We start from the raw sequence: 16149 nt of genomic DNA, 5'->3' as shown, positions 1-16149 counted from the left end.
CACCCATTTTTATATACTACAGAAACAATGATACAGTAATAACATTTATCTATAAACCTCACGAGTGTAATGGAAAGCGGCCGTCGGATTAATATGGCGCAAGAGCATATCTGCTATTACACTCTTAAAAATGAACTTCACCTCATAGCACGGTCCTAGCCAACCATTATCTCGAATGATATCGTTATCTGCCCTGATTTGTTGAAAACACGGGGCGTACGCCTTTTCTGTGACAATTATGAACAGCATAAGTGTCACAGAAATGGCGTACGCCCCCCGTTTTCAACAAATCAGGGCAGATAACGATATCATTCGAGATAATGGTTGGCTAGGACCGTGCTATGAGGTGAAGTTCATTTTTAAGAGTGTAGGTGAAAGAGAACGAAGTCCAGGCATCTCATGAATTAGGCTGATAGAAGTAGGAGAGCCCATATATCGGGAACCTCCAATATTTCGAACAGAGACCGGTGCCCCCATATCTCGAACACTTTCTGTTCGACATATAAATAGCTTTGACTCAAGGCTTCTGCCTTGGGTCAAAGCTATTCCACGTCTACTGTTCCACGTCTGCTGTTTGGCGCGATACCATCATGTTTATCTAACTCCGTGAGCTCTTACATACCTAGAACGTAAAGCTACGACCAAACACACAGACGTACATCTACAATGACTCTACGTGTGAATTATGGAAATAACTGGACATGGGTGATGCCACTTTTTATGCAATAGTTGCCTCGTGCCATAAAACCAAATCCGTCATTCACCACCTCCATCACTTCAACCACCACATTCTCCGCCCACACCGTGATGGTGGTGATAAAAGGGCTCACCGTTGTCGGCCTCGTAGAGGTGGGCAATGTCATGCAGTACAGGTTGTCAACTACACTCTTAAAAATGAACTTCACCGCACAGCACGCTCCTAGCCAACCATCATCTCAAATGATATCGTGATATCGTTATCTGCCCTGATTTGTTGAAAACTGGAGGCGTACGCCTTTTCTGTGACAATTATGAACAGCATAAGTGTCACAAAAAAGGCGTGCGCCTGCCGTTTTCAACAAATCAGGGCAGATAACGATATCATTCGAGATGATGGTTGGCTAGGAGCGTGCTGTGCGGTAAAGTTCATTTTTAAGAGTGTACATACGATCACCCTTGTGGCTCCCTTGCGATCATTATCCATGGGAAGAAGAAGAAGAATGAGGACAAACTATGGTAACCTAGACAAACTGCGAGGGATGGCACTGAAGACACTGGAAGTAGAAGAAGAATCCGAAAGGTCTGGAGAAGAAGCCTGTCCTCATAGCCGTGGCCGACCTCCCTTGTGGCATTCTCCGTTGGACCTTGAAGAAGAAGATGCGAGCCTTGTATCGTACATCGTACTGTCCAACCGCTTCTAGGCACTTCCTTCCTACTCTCATACACTTTCACGTACACACATGCCTACATTCATACTTTTGCCCATGCATATAGTCGTACATATTCCTACATACGTGCATACCCAATTGTTCATGTATTAGTCATCGTACATCATATACAGGGTGTATGCTATAAAAGGTCAGTCACATTTTCGCGCGTGGCGCGATACCTACTTGACAGACAGACTTCCGCTGCCGCAGAGTGAAGAAGTTACGGTAGGAAACCCTACAAAAAAATCGTCGATATCAGGCACTGCGTAACAAAATAAATACGGCCACGCAAACTTTCGTCTTCATGCATTTCCTATGCGCTATACCGACGTAAACACGCCAGTCTGTCGATAGTTGTTTGTAGCTTCCGCATGGGGCGCTAGTGACGTTGAATCCACAGGTGTACGCCGTCAACTGGCGCACAGCAAGGCACAAAGGATACAAAATACGACAGAAACAAATGGAACACGAACAAATATAATAACAGGAATAATAGAGTCCAATGAAACTGTATAGAGACACAAAATGGATGAAATATAAACGTTAGAAGGGCGGCTAAAAGTGTCGTTCTCGCAACAAAGCAATCGCAAACAGACTGTCGTCTGCTAAGAGAAGAAGCAGAAATGTTTCGCTAGGAAGCGGCATACGAGCCGCAACATGTGCAGAAAACATTAAAACAAATCGTATCAAGCTTTTAAACGTAAATCTCAATGAGTACCACGGGTACGTACCGTGCATAACAGAAATACGCGCCCACATGAGTTTGTTTCGGATTCAACGTCACTAGCGCCCCATGCGGAAGCTACAAACAACTATCAACAGACTGGCGTGTTTACGTCGGTATAGCGCATAGGAAATGCATGAAGACGAAAGTTTGCGTGGCCGGATCTATTTTGTTACGCAGTGCCTGATATCGACGATTTTTTTGTAGGGTTTCCTGCAGTAACTTCTTCACTCTGCGGCAGCGGAAGTCTGTCTGTCAAGTAGGTATCGCGCCACGCGCGAAAATGTGACTGACCTTTTATAGCATACACCCTGTATATGTCATAAGTTACTTGGGTCTGACCTGGCCTTAGTCCCTACCATTACTGCGCAGACATAGACATAGACAAACGCCGTTTGTCCCTTTTGTCCTGGCCAATCTTTCTTAGTGGCTCACGGCCTTCTCCTTGGAAGGAGAAGAAGGCCACTGCCCCCCCCCCCCCCCCTGGCTGAAGAAGAAGAAGAGGAAGGTAATCAGGAACAACTTCCAAGCAACCGAAGAACCAACAAAGCGAAACCTCTTCATGACCAGACCAGAGAAGCGATTTCCTATATGCAGCCATGAACGTTGGACGACCACGTGGGATTCAACCTTCTATGCCAGGAATGCCGGCATCGCAACAAATTCCATATGGTCACGCTTATGTCCGGTATCCACAGTACTTCCAGAATCCAGCGCAAACCGGGCAGGCACAGCCTGCATATGCCGGGAATCGAGCACAGCAGCCCACGGCTCCTGCAGGGATGCCACCGGGTCCCGCAGAAGCGACGTACCCTCAAGCAGAACAATGCCAGCAGCCTCAGCTTGTGCCAGCGTTCTACCCGCAACCGGAACCGCACAAAAATGTGAAGCGTCTCGCATTAGTGGAGTGTACTCCAACAGACATAGCCTTTGTCTGTTGTATGGTTTCCTGCGTGGTCGTGGTACCCCTATTACTGCGCTTTGCTGTTGCACTAGGACGGGAAATTCTATCGTTGAACACGACCAAGAACGTTACACGTGGCAGCAATGATGGAACCCTTGCCCCCGTGCGCGCCATCCTTCGAACAAAGGTATACGGCGAAACGTCAGCAATCGAAGTGATCTATCCTCCATCGACTGTAGAGGACACGACTGGTGTTAATGTGACTTCGGTGGGGAGAGCCGAAAGGAAAGATAGCGGAGAGGAACTTCACGGCCACTTGTTGCTATTGCCGGAGACGTCGGGCTACGCGTCGTCTCCATTGCCAAACACACGAGCACTTCCACACTCTTAAAAATGAACTTCACCACATAGCACGCTCCTAGCCAACCATCATCCCGAATGACAACGTTCTCGCCCCTGATTTGTTGAAAACGGGAGGAGAAGCCTATTTTGTGCTCATTATGCACGGCACAAAATAGGCTCCTCCTCCCGTTTTCAGCAAATCTAGGGCGAGAACGTTGGCATTCAGGATGATGGTTGGCTAGGAGCGTGCTATGTGGTGAAGTTCATTTTTAAGCGTGCAGATAAATATAAGCGACTCCTGCGACGAGGACCAACACACTCTTAAAAATGAACTTCACCGCATAGCACGCTCTACGCCAACCATCGCCACGAATGATATCGTTGTCTGCCCTGATTTGTTGAAAACGGGAGGCGTACGCCTTTTTTTGTGACAATTATGAACAGCATAAGTGTCACAAAAAAGGCGTACGCCTCCCGTTTACAACGAATCAGGGCAGATAACGATATCACTCGAGATGGTGGTTGGCTACGAGCGTGCTATGAGGTGAAGTTCATTTTTAAGAGTGCAGGATAAACGACGTGGACTTCCATCCTGCATATCATCCTGTTCCTTACATTTCTCGGATATCTATCGTAAAATTAACTCCTCTTCCTGAAATGATGCTGCTATTCATACTTCGAAGGTACAGGCTCAATACACCACTTATTTGCCTTCTGTTTCGTGGTCTCAGCCGCATGATTTTGTTTTCGTAAAAAGCCGCGCCACGAATAAACGTTCTCACGAAACCTACGAATAAACGTACGAATAAATTTTTGCGAAAATTTCTCCGCTTTTCGTGTCGCAGCAGGACCTGTTGGCAACCCTGTGGCGTCTACAGGATTGTCTGTAATTTATTCCCCCAAGGATTTGTGCCAGCTGGGCCGAATTTTTCGCTTCTGTGTGTACACTCTTAAAAATTAACTTCACCGCATAGCACGCTCCTAGCCAACCATCATCTGGAATGATATCGTTATCAGCCCTGATTTGTCGAAAGTGGGGGGGGGGGGGGGGTACGCCTTTTGTGTGACAATTATGAACAGCACAAGTGTCACAAAAAAGGCGTACGCCTCCCGTTTTCAACAAATCAGGGCAGAGATTATAGTTGGCTACACTCTTAAAAATGAACTTCACCACACAGCACGCACCTAGCCAATCATCACCCCGAATGACAACGTTCCCACCCTAGATTTGTTGAAAACGGGAGGAGGAGCCTATTTTGTGCCGTGCATAACGGGCACAAAATAGGCTCCTCCTCCCGTTTTCAACAAATCAGGGGCGAGAACGTTGTCATTCGGGATGATGGTTGGCTAGGAGCGTGCTATGTGGTGAAGTTCATTTCTAAGAGTGTAGGAGCGTGCTATGCGGTGAAGTTAATTTTTAAGAGTGTAGTTGCTGCTGATACGGATTTGTAGCATCATTCTGAGGAATTTGTTTTCGTTTGACCTTTGCTTCGCACATTTGACTGTAGGGGGCTTCCCGGCGTGGAAAGTTGACGCCAAACCTGACTGCGCCTCAGAACGCGGTAAAAGCTCACTTCGTAAGGGTATACAGGGTGTGTGCAGAAAAACATGACCCGCATTTTTACATGTAACTCGTTGTCTACTTACCCAAGGAACTTCCGGTGGCGTACGATGGCGTATTTATGAGTGCGAAAGCTATAAAAAAAAATCCTGAAAGCCATACTCAGCGTCAAAAAAAAAAAAAAACGGAGCGCGAAAACATCGGCTTCCATGCATCAGAATAGGGCGGTCGTGACAGTGCATGGTAGTGCATGGCGGTCTCAGGAGAGTTATGTGCAGGCACCGCTAGGGGCACTACTGATGAGCATCCATGTGGGACGTCGTTTCGATTTCTGCACCGATAGCTCCCCTAGCGGTACTTGAACACAACTCTCCTGCTTCCGCCATGTTGCCCCCATTCTGGCGCACGGAGGCCGAACTTTTCGTTGCTTTTTAAGTCTATTTTTAAGTCTATTTAAGTCTTTTTAAGTCTATTTTTTAAGCTGAGTATGGCTTCCACGATTTTTCTGCAGATTTCGCACGCATAAGTGCGCATTCGTGCGCCACCGGAAGTTCGTTAGTTAGGTAGACAACAAGATATGTGCCTAAATATGTGTGTGCACGTTTTTCGACGGCTCTTCGTCGGCGAGGCATCCAGCGCTCGCACTGGACGCAGAATTTGCCGACACGATTTGCCGGCGGGCCCAGAGGAGGCGGAGTCACGGGGCATCCAGCCTCGCTCTGGGTGCAGGAAAAAGTCGCGTTACCGGCAATTGGCCGAGGGCTCATCTAGCACCGATGTGGATAGAACGGAACGATATCCGTGGATTTTCCGGAGTATACGAACGCGCTGAAAAATGGTAAAGTCCCGTTACCGGCGAATGGCTGAGGGCTCATCCAGCGCGAGGTCCGGGTACAAAAGGCATTTTACGGTGAAATCCCGTATGTGTAATCATCTTATTTTACTATCTATAAGGGGGCCCATTGAGCAAGCAGAGCCCGCCGCATACAAGCGTAGCTCATACTGACTGACAGAACCCTCGCTGGATGCAGAAATGCGATTTGCCGTTGGGCCCAGTGCCGGGAACTTCCGATGACGTCGCGGCCACCGTACTCCTGTCACCGCGGATCGCCAAACCGGACCAGACGACGCAACGTATTTTGTATCGACGAGGAAGAAGACGTCGAAAGAAAGCGTACAAGAAAATCGTCGCCACCGTCTAATAAGCCGGGCTACATGCCGTATCCGTTATCAGAGACTTCCAGCTAAATTTATGAGTCTCTTTCCCTGAAGACCAACAAACGAATTACGAACTGAGTTTTACCTCGTTCTCAGACGCAGTTAAATTTGGCGCCAATCTTCCACGCCGTGAACATGCCAGGAACCAACCTATATACAGCTAAATACGCGAAGTAGAGGTCAAATTGGCCAGGAATAGAAACAGATTGCTCGTGATAATGCCACAAACCCGCATCAGCTGCAACTACGCAGAATTCGGAAAAAAATTCGGCCAGCGGGCGCATCCTTCGCGAGAATGAAGTACGGACTCTATATAGTGGACACAGGGTTGCCAACAGGTCCTGATGAGACACATTACGCGTAGGAATTTTCACGAAAATTACGCTTATAACATCACTTCATTAAAACAAAATCGAGAGGCTAAGACCACGAAACAGAACTGGTATGTAGCGAAGAAAGCGAAGTGTTGTGGTGTGCCTCTACTTCCGAAGTATAACATCTTCATCGCATCATCGTGTCAGAAGAAGAGTTAATTAACAATAAATACCCGATGAATCCAGGATGAAAGATTTTTTTCCCATTTCCACATCCTAAGGATGAATTAAAATTGAACTGAAAATTCAATTGACAGTCGATATCGTTTATTCTATTGGCCGGTGCTGCAGTCGTATATATTTATCTGGAAGTCCTCGCGTGTTTGGCAATGGAGACGACGTGACGCCTGGTGTTTTCGACACGGGCAAGAAGCGGTCGTGAAATCCCTCTGCGGTAGCTCCCATTTCGACGCTCCTCGCTGAAGTCACATTAACATCAGTGGTGTCTGCCAAAGTCGATGTAGTATAGGACTCTTCCATTGCTGACGTTTCGCCGTATACCTTCGTTCGAAGAACGGCACGCACGGAGGCGAGGGCTTCATCGGTGGCGTCACGTGCAACGTACCTGGTGGTACTCGTGCTCCACGATCCCTCTTGTATCACCAAAATGGCGTACAGAATTGGGGGTGCCATGGCAGAACAACAAATCAGACAACACACAATGATCCCCTTTATGTCGACGGAGCTCGTTCGGCTTGAATCCGTAACTGGGTACGGGTTCGGTTGCTGGTTGACCACGGGCGCAAACTGAGGCTGTGGGTAAGAACCTTGCGGGTAAGGACCTTGCGGGTACGCCGCTAGTGCGGGACGCGGTGGCATCCCTGCAGGAGCCGTGGGCTGTGCTGGATTCCCGGCATATGCAGGCTGTGCCTGCCCGGTTTGCGCTGGATTCTGGAAATACTGTGGATACTGGACGTAAGCGTTACCATTAGGGGCTCGTTGCGATCCCTGCACACGAGGTGCATTCGGCTGTGCGTTGGTTCCTGGCATGGAAGGTTGAATCCCACGAGGCCGTCCAGCGTTCATGGTTGCATACACGAAAGTGTTTCCTGCTCTGGTCCCGAGAGGACTCCGCTTTGTAGGTGCTCCTGTTGCCTGGAAGTACTGTTGACCTTATGAATTCTGCAGTGCCATCCGTCGCAGTTCATCCCGCATGTTTGCAACACAGCGCTCCTGGTTTGGGTCTTCGGAACAACGGACCTCCTCCTCGTCCTGCTTCTTCTTCTGCACCATGTATAGAATGACCATTAGCACCACGAACCAACGGCCGTTAGAGAGCCACGAGGGAGCCGGGGGGGGGGGGGGGCATTCTTCTTCTTCTTCTACTTAAAATGGGTGGCGCATTGCCCATAGGCAATAAGGGGATAAGTCCGCTTATCCCTTTTTAGTAGTATTTCTGTTGCAATGACATCTGCATACCAGTATGCACCTGCCAGAGAAAATCTAGGACCATATTGATGTTTATTAACCTTCGACAGGTAAGAAACAGGAAATGCTGTGTGTGAGTGGGATGGACATAAACGCCCCTAACATTCAGTAAACATTAAACATAAACAGTAGACATTGCGCGAAGCTTCAGAGCAGTAGGGGCGCGCACGAAAAAAAAGGGGGGGGGGCTGACAAAAGCAACCACCACTTTGATGGTGATGGAGAAGTGGTGGTGGTGGTGGTGATGAAAGGGCTCGCCGTTGTCGACCTCACATAGGTTGGCAACGTCACGACTGACGGCCTTTGGCGAATGTACGTCCTAGGCCGACTTCTAAGGGAAGTCCGCAGCAAAAGCGCACCACAAAACTGGATGAAATTATTGGATGAAACTGAACCAATTGCGGTGCTTTAGTGCGCCCACGACTTGCAGAGACATCTATCTATACTTAGCGTTTTTCATAGTTGAGCTAATTTCTCGTGATCAAATCAATGTTCCAGTGAGCTATGCGCCACGTTTGACGTCTTCATCCTTCTTAGTAGAGGTCGATGGACAAGGAAGAAGAAGAACGGCCAACGGCACTTGCATTGGAAGAAGAAGGAGAAGAGGAAGAGGAGGAAGAAGAAGATTGTCCCGAATGAATTACACATCGTACATCATGACGGATATATGTCATAAGTAACTTGGGTCTCACCTGGCCTTAGTCCCTACCATTACTGCACAGACATAGACGTCCCATTTGTGCTGGCCAATCTCCCTTAGTGGCTCACGGCCATCTCCGTGGAGGAAGAAGAAGAAGAAGGTCATCAGGACTTCCAAGCAACCGAAGAACCAACAAAGCGGAACCTCTTCACGACCAGAGCAGAGAAGCGATTTCCTGTATGCAGCCATGAACGTTGGATGGCCACGTGGGATTCAACCCTCTATGCCAGGAATGCCGGCATCGCAACAAATTCCATATGGTCCCGCTTATGTTCGGTATCCACAGTATTTCCAGAATCCAGCCCAAACCGGGCAGGCGCTCCCGGGCAGGCAGGGGCCCGGCCTGATGCCACCGGGCCCCGCAGAAGCGATGTACCCGCAAGCAGAACAATGCCAGCAGCCTCAGCTTGTGCCAGTGTTCTACCAGCAACCGGAACCGCGCAAAGATGTGAAGCCTCTCGAAATACTGGACTGTACTCCAACAGGAGTAGCCTTTGCCTGTTGTATGGTTTCCTTCATGGTCGTAGGACCCCTATTACTGTACTTTGCTGTTGCACTAGGACGGGAAATTCTATCGTTGAACACGACCAAGAACGTTACAGGCGGCAGCAATGATGGAACCCTTGCCTCCGTGCGCGCCATCCTTCGAGCAAAGGCATACGGCGAAACGGCAGCAATGGAAGTGATCTATCCTCCATCGACTGTAGAAGACACGACTGATGTTAATGTGACTTCGGTGGGGAGAGCCGGAAGGAAAGATAGCGGAGAGGAACTTCAGGGCCGCTTGTTGCTCTGGCCGGAAACGTCGGGCTACGCGTCGTCTCCATTGCCAAACACACGAGCACTTCCAGATAAATATAAGCGACTCCTGCGACGAGGACCAACAGGATAAACGACGTGGACTTCCATCCTGTTCCTCACATTTCTCGGATATATATCGTAAAATTAACTCCTCTTCCTGAAATGATGCTGCTATTCATACTTCGAAGGTACAATACACCATACATATATAGGCTCAATACACCACACAAGGCTCAATACACCACTTATTTGCCTTCTGTTTCGTGGTCTCAGCCGCACGAATTTGTTTTCGTAAAACGAAACCTACGAATAAACGTGTAAGGGCTCGCCGTTGTAGGCCTCACATAGGTGGGCAACGTCACGACTAACACCCTGGGGGAATGTGCGTCCTAGGCCGACTTCTAAGGGAAGTCCGCAGCAAAAGCGCACCACAAAACTGGATGAAATTATTGGATGAAACTGAACCAATTGCAGTGCTTTAGTGCGCCCACGACTTGCAGAGACATCTATCTATACTTAGCGTTTTTCATAGTTGAGCTAATTTCTCGTGATCAAATCAGTGTTCCAGTGAGCTATGCGCCACGTTTGACGTCCTCGTCCTTCTTAGTAGAGGCCGATGGACAAGGAAGAAGAAGAACGGCCAACGGCACTTGCGTTGGAAGAAGAAGGAGACGAGGAAGTGGAGGAAGAAGAAGATTGTCCCGAATGAATTAGTCATCGTACATCATGACGGATATATGTCATAAGTTACTTGGGTCTGACCTGGCCTTAGTCCCTACCATTACTGCACAGACATAGACGTCCCATTTGTGCTGGCCAATCTCCCTTAGTGGCTCACGGCCATCTCCGTGGAGGAAGAAGAAGAAGGCCACTGCCCCCCTATGCTCACCATACCCCCTCCCCTGGCTGAAGAAGAAGAAGAAGGTCATCAGGACTTCCAAGCAACCGAAGAACCAACAAAGCGGAACCTCTTCACGACCAGAGCAGAGAAGCGATTTCCTGTATGCAGCCATGAACGTTGGACGGCCACGTGGGATTCAACCTTCTATGCCAGGAATGCCTGCATTACAACCAATTGCATATGATCACGCTTATGTCCGGTATCCACAGCATTTCCAGAATCCAGCGCAAACCGGGCAGGCACAGCCTGCATATGCCGGGAATCGAGCACAGCCCACGGCTCCTGCAGGGATGTCACCGGGCCCCGCAGAAGCGATGTGCCCGCAAGCGGAACCATGCCAACAGCCTCAGCTTGTGCCAGTCTTCTACCCGCAACCGGTAGAAGTGAAGCGTCTCGGAAGAGGGGAGTGGAGTCCAATAGGAGCAGCCATCGTCTGTTGTGTGGTTTCCTGCATTGCCGTGGCACCCCCATTATTGTTCTTTGCTATTGCAATAGGACGGGAAATTCTATCGTGGAACACGACCAAGCACGTTACACGTGGCAGCAATGATGGAATCCTTGCCTCCGTGCGCGCCATTCTTCGAACAAAGGTAGACGGCGAAACGTTAGCAACGGAAGAGGTCTATCCTCCATCAACTGTGGCAGACACGACTGATGTTAATGTGACTTCGGTGGGAAGAGCCGAGAGGAAAGACAGCGGAGAGGAACTTCACGGCCGCTTGTTGCTCTTGCCGGAAACGTCGGGCTACGCGTCGTCTCCATTGCCAAACACACGAGCACTTCCAGATAAATATAAGCGACTCCTGCGACGAGGACCAACAGGATAAACGACGTGGACTTCCATCCTGTTCCTTACATTTCTCGGATATCTATCGTAAAATTAAGTCCTCTTCCTGAAATGATGCTGCTATTCATACTTCGAAGGTACAATACACCATACATATATAGGCTCAATACACCACACAAGGCTCAATACACCACTTATTTGCCTTCTGTTTCGTGGTCTCAGCCGCACGAATTTGTTTTCGTAAAACGAAACCTACGAATAAACGTACGGGATCGCCGTTGTAGGCCTCACATAGGTGGGCAACGCCACGACTGACGGCCTTTGGCGAATGTGCGTCCTAGGCCGACTTCTAAGGGAAGTCCGCAGCAAAAGCGCACCACAAAACTGGATGAAATTATTGGATGTAACTGAACCAATTGCAGTGCTTTAGTGCGCCCACGACTTGCAGAGACATCTATCTATACTTAGCGTTTTTCATAGTGTGCTAATTTCTCGTGATCAAATCAGCGTTCCAGTGAGCTATGCACCACGTTTGACGTCTTCGTCCTTCTTAGTAGAAGAGGAAGAAGACATGGCGTTGCCAGGACCAATCAAGCCAATAGAAACTGTGAAGAAGAAAAAGAACCATGGAACTATGGTGAGCTCACCATAATGGAACCAGCTCCTTCTGAAAGGCCGATGGACAAGGAAGAAGAAGAACGGCCAACGGCACTTGCATAGGAAGAAGAAGAAGAAGAAGAAGAAGAAGAAGAAGAAGAAGAAGAAGAAGAAGAAGAAGAAGAAGAAGAAGAAGAAGAGGATTGTCCCGAATAAATTAGCCATCGTACATCATGATGGATATATGTCATAAGTTACTTGGGTCTGACCTGGCCTTAGTCCCTACCATTACTGCACAGACATAGACATAGACAAACATCGTTTGTCCCTTTTGTCCTGGCCAATCTCCCTTAGAGGCTCACGGTCATCGTCTCCTTGGACGAAGAAGAAGAATTAGCCCTGTAGCCCTGGCCAATCTCCCTTGCGGATCGCGGCCATCTTCCTGAAGAGAAGAAGAAGAAGATGGCGAAGCTACGGGAAGAACTGCGGAGGATGCCGCTACCGAAGAACTTGGAACGTCAAAGGTACTTGGCAGGAACTGCCGAACCGACGTTGTGGCACTTTCTGACCAAAGCAGATGTGACATTCGTGTACGCATCTCAGGACATTGAATGTCCTTACGGGATGCAACCTTCGACGCCGGGAACTAACGTACAGCCGAATATGCCTGCCGTGGTCTCCCGTGCTACAGAACCGCAACAAATTCCGTACGGTTATCCTCCTGTCCAGTACCCACAGAATCTACAGATTCGCGGAGAAGTCGCCCAAGCGCTGCCCACGGTCCCTGGAGGGATACCATCGGGTCCTGCCCGGTATCAAATGCCGCACGCTTATCCTCAAGGGCCTTACCCACAACCTCAATTTGTGCCAGTGCCCGGCCAGCGACCGAACTTGAATCCTGAGCGAAGAGGACCCGTCGATCGAAAGGGACTCGTCGTAGTTCCTGTCATGTTATGTCCACTATTAATACTATACCTGTCTTGTTCGTTATTATAACATTAGCCTCAGGAAAAGTGGTACTGACCCCGAGAAGTACCACCAAGCAGGGTACACTTAACGGGACCAGTGAAACTCCAGTCTCTGTGCGTGCGATTCTCCAAGCAAGGGAAACTTCCGCGATGGATCAGGATCAGGATCAGGGTCGCTTTATGGATGACTTCTTGGAAGGGAAGACGACGAAGACGATTCAGGTTGTTGTGGTAACTATGGTAACAGCGGATGGCGTCGGATGCAAGGCGTCCCCTGGGTTCTCAGGGACAGACTAAATAATAGAATGGACCTGCAAGAAATGTATGCGTCAGCAGCATTGTACGACCAGCAGCGAAAAGGACATGCACTCGTGTCCTGGATGTTCCTTGTTCCACATATTATTGCGATGTTGTTTGTAATCGCTTAGGTGTGCTGCGGAAAGTGTTGCTGCCGTAGATATTTCGCGATTATAAGCTCACTACGTTCGTGTCAAGTTTGTTTAATGGTCTCTGTGTGTACACAGTCGAAACGCCATTCGGATTCAGATCCTGTATTCCTTCTCGCTCATTCAAACAACTTTATCTTGAGATGATGAATAGGGGGGTTTCTATCTCAAACACTTTCTGTTCGACATATATAGGAGAGCTTTGACCCATGGCTTCTGCTTGAATCTGTTCGCCACCAGCGAGCGGTACAAGTTCAAAAGCGTCGAGAAGAAAAGAAGGAAATAAGTTACTAGTGGGCATTCACCATGTGGCAGAAACTGTGTATTCACACGAGCGACATCCTCGCGGAAGATTCTAGTGGAAGAAAACGCGAAAACGCTGCTCACGGAGCCGAAGTTCTGTCCGTTGTTATGTTGAGCATTCACACGGCGCGGAATATCCTGCGCACTTAGCAGACGACACTTAGCAGACAACATCGTCAGCGTCTTTCCTGTCGTCTGCTACAGAATATCTTATGGATGCGTCGCACGATATTCCCCACGGTTAGCAGTGTACGTGAACACTGGACGTCTTCCGCTTCTGCGGGGAATGTCGCTCGTGCGAATACACGGAAAGAAGAAGAAGAAGAAGACGAAGATCAGTGAGTGTGCAACCGTTCTCTGTCAGCTCCAAACCACGAGCGCTGTGTTGCAAACATGCGAGGGAGGGCACTAAAGAATCCGAAAGGTCAACAGGATTTCCAAGCAACAGGAGAACCCGCAAGGCGGAATCTTGTCACGACCAGAGCAGAGGAGCCATTCGTGTACGCAGCTCAGAACGCTCAATGGCCCCGTGGGATTCAACCTTCCGTGCAAGGGACCAACGTTCAGCCGAATGTGCCTCGTGTCCAGTGTCCACAGAACCTACAGAATCCTGCACAAACCGGGCAGGAACAGCCCCCGGCTACCGGGAATCAAGTACAACCCACGGCTCCAGCAGGGATGCCATTGAGTCCCCCGGAAGCGAAGTACCCGCAAGGGCCTGGCCAAGAGCTCCAGTTTGTGCCAGCGATCGACCGGCAAGCGATACGGTACCCGGTTGCGAATCCAAACCGAAGAGGCCCCGTTGACGCAAAGGGAATCTTTATATGTTCTATCTATTTATCTTGTCTTTTGGGACCGATAATTACGCTCGTTGCTATGAATTTAATATCGCGGTTCAGGACTGCCACCAAGCACGTTACACGTAACGGCACTGATGGAGTCACTGCCTCCGTGCGTGCCATTCTTGAAACAAAGGCATACCGCGAAACCCGAGAAATGGGAGCGGTCCATCCCCCATCGACCCTGGCTGCAGACACGACTGATGCTACTCCGACTTCTACGGGGAGCGTCGAAAGTGATAGTTAGCGGCCACCCGTCGTCTCAATTGCCAAATACCCAGGGACTTCCAGATACATGTATGTACATGTAATACATGTATGTATTGGCTGCACCGACACGACCTACAGCATAAACGACATGGTCTCCTCACTCCTGTTTCGCTCACTCTTTCAGAAATGATGCTGATTTTCGTGTCCCGAAAATACAGATTCACTAAATCTCTTACAGTGAACCCTCGTTAATATGACCCCCGATAATCTGACATACGCGCTTTACAACCCTACTCCTGGGGAACAATGCAGTGAAACCTCTGCAAATGCCCCCGTTAATATGACAATTCCGCATTATGACCAAAATTTTCGGGAACGACCATGGTCATAATAACGAGGGTTCACTTATTTGCTTCCTTCCCTTCAGTCTTCCCTTCAGCGTTTTAGTTCCCGGCTGGGGGAACTGCACTTTGTATTGTTTTTAATTTATGTATACTGCGAACCCTCGTTATTATGACCGTGGTCATTCCCGAAAATTTTTGTCATAATGCGGAATTGTCATATTAACGGGGGATATTTGCAGAGGTTCCTCAGCATTGTCCCCCCGAGAGTATGGTCATAAAGCGCGTATGTCAGATTATCGGGGGTCATATTAACGAGGGTTCACGGTATATAAATGTAAAATACAAAAAGATAAAGTGTCTGAAAGCCGCGAGTGAATATAAAAAATGAATACGTGAGCCGGAGACGGAGTAAAACATTTAGTAGTTTTTTTTTCCTTTTTTTTTAGTCCTGCAGGAGAAGCTTCCTCCGAAACGTCCATCATCTGCATTTTTGTAACTTTTTAAATCTAAGGGCTAATTATTTACGTCAACGAATTCATTAGGCTACTAACTGTTTTACTTGCTTTCGTGTAACTTCCGCCTCCGGCTCACTTATTTATTATTTTATATATAAATATATGCACGTATATTTTGCTAGGACGCGAGTGTGTTCGTACGCTGCGTACCCGATATAAAGGGAACGGAGACACCACGATCATTACAAACCATTATCTGTACTTCATTCCCCGGGGGCTGTGCTCGGCCTAACTTTTGCGGATCCTGTGTATTTGCTGATGATACATACGGCTTTGTGGCCTTATAAGGAATTTATTTCGGTTCCGGGTCACTTCGACCTTTACTCGGCATATTTGCCGTTGGTTCCCGGCGCGGAAGGTTGACGCCAAATCTCGCAGCACCAAAGGACGAGGAAAAACTCACTTTACGTTACGTACATTACATTATGGATAATTATGCAGAGGCGTGAACACATTATAGGCTGAGCCAGTACCGGCCCGGGAGTACCCAGCCCCGTTTTAGTCCCGTTTTATTTGGTATGGGAACAGATACCAACACCCTAATAAATGACGTCATCTGCTTGCAGAGTGAAGATTCCTCCGGAAGACCGAGAAGACCAAAGCCATCGTTTCTTCTGGGAGCATTTCCAGGACCGGCATAAATATCTCTTTTTGAGAAAGTCGAGTTCTCCAGGACTCATGGAATACTGCATTAGTAAAAAGAAAAAAAAAAAACATGCATGCTAATAAGGTTGTCGGAAGTTACGAATTCCGCGTTCTTATACAATGGATACAAATG

This window comes from Ornithodoros turicata, chromosome 6 (assembly GCF_037126465.1).
Source record: "Ornithodoros turicata isolate Travis chromosome 6, ASM3712646v1, whole genome shotgun sequence".
Classification (NCBI taxonomy): domain Eukaryota; kingdom Metazoa; phylum Arthropoda; class Arachnida; order Ixodida; family Argasidae; genus Ornithodoros; species Ornithodoros turicata.
This window is presented reverse-complemented; position numbering follows the sequence as displayed.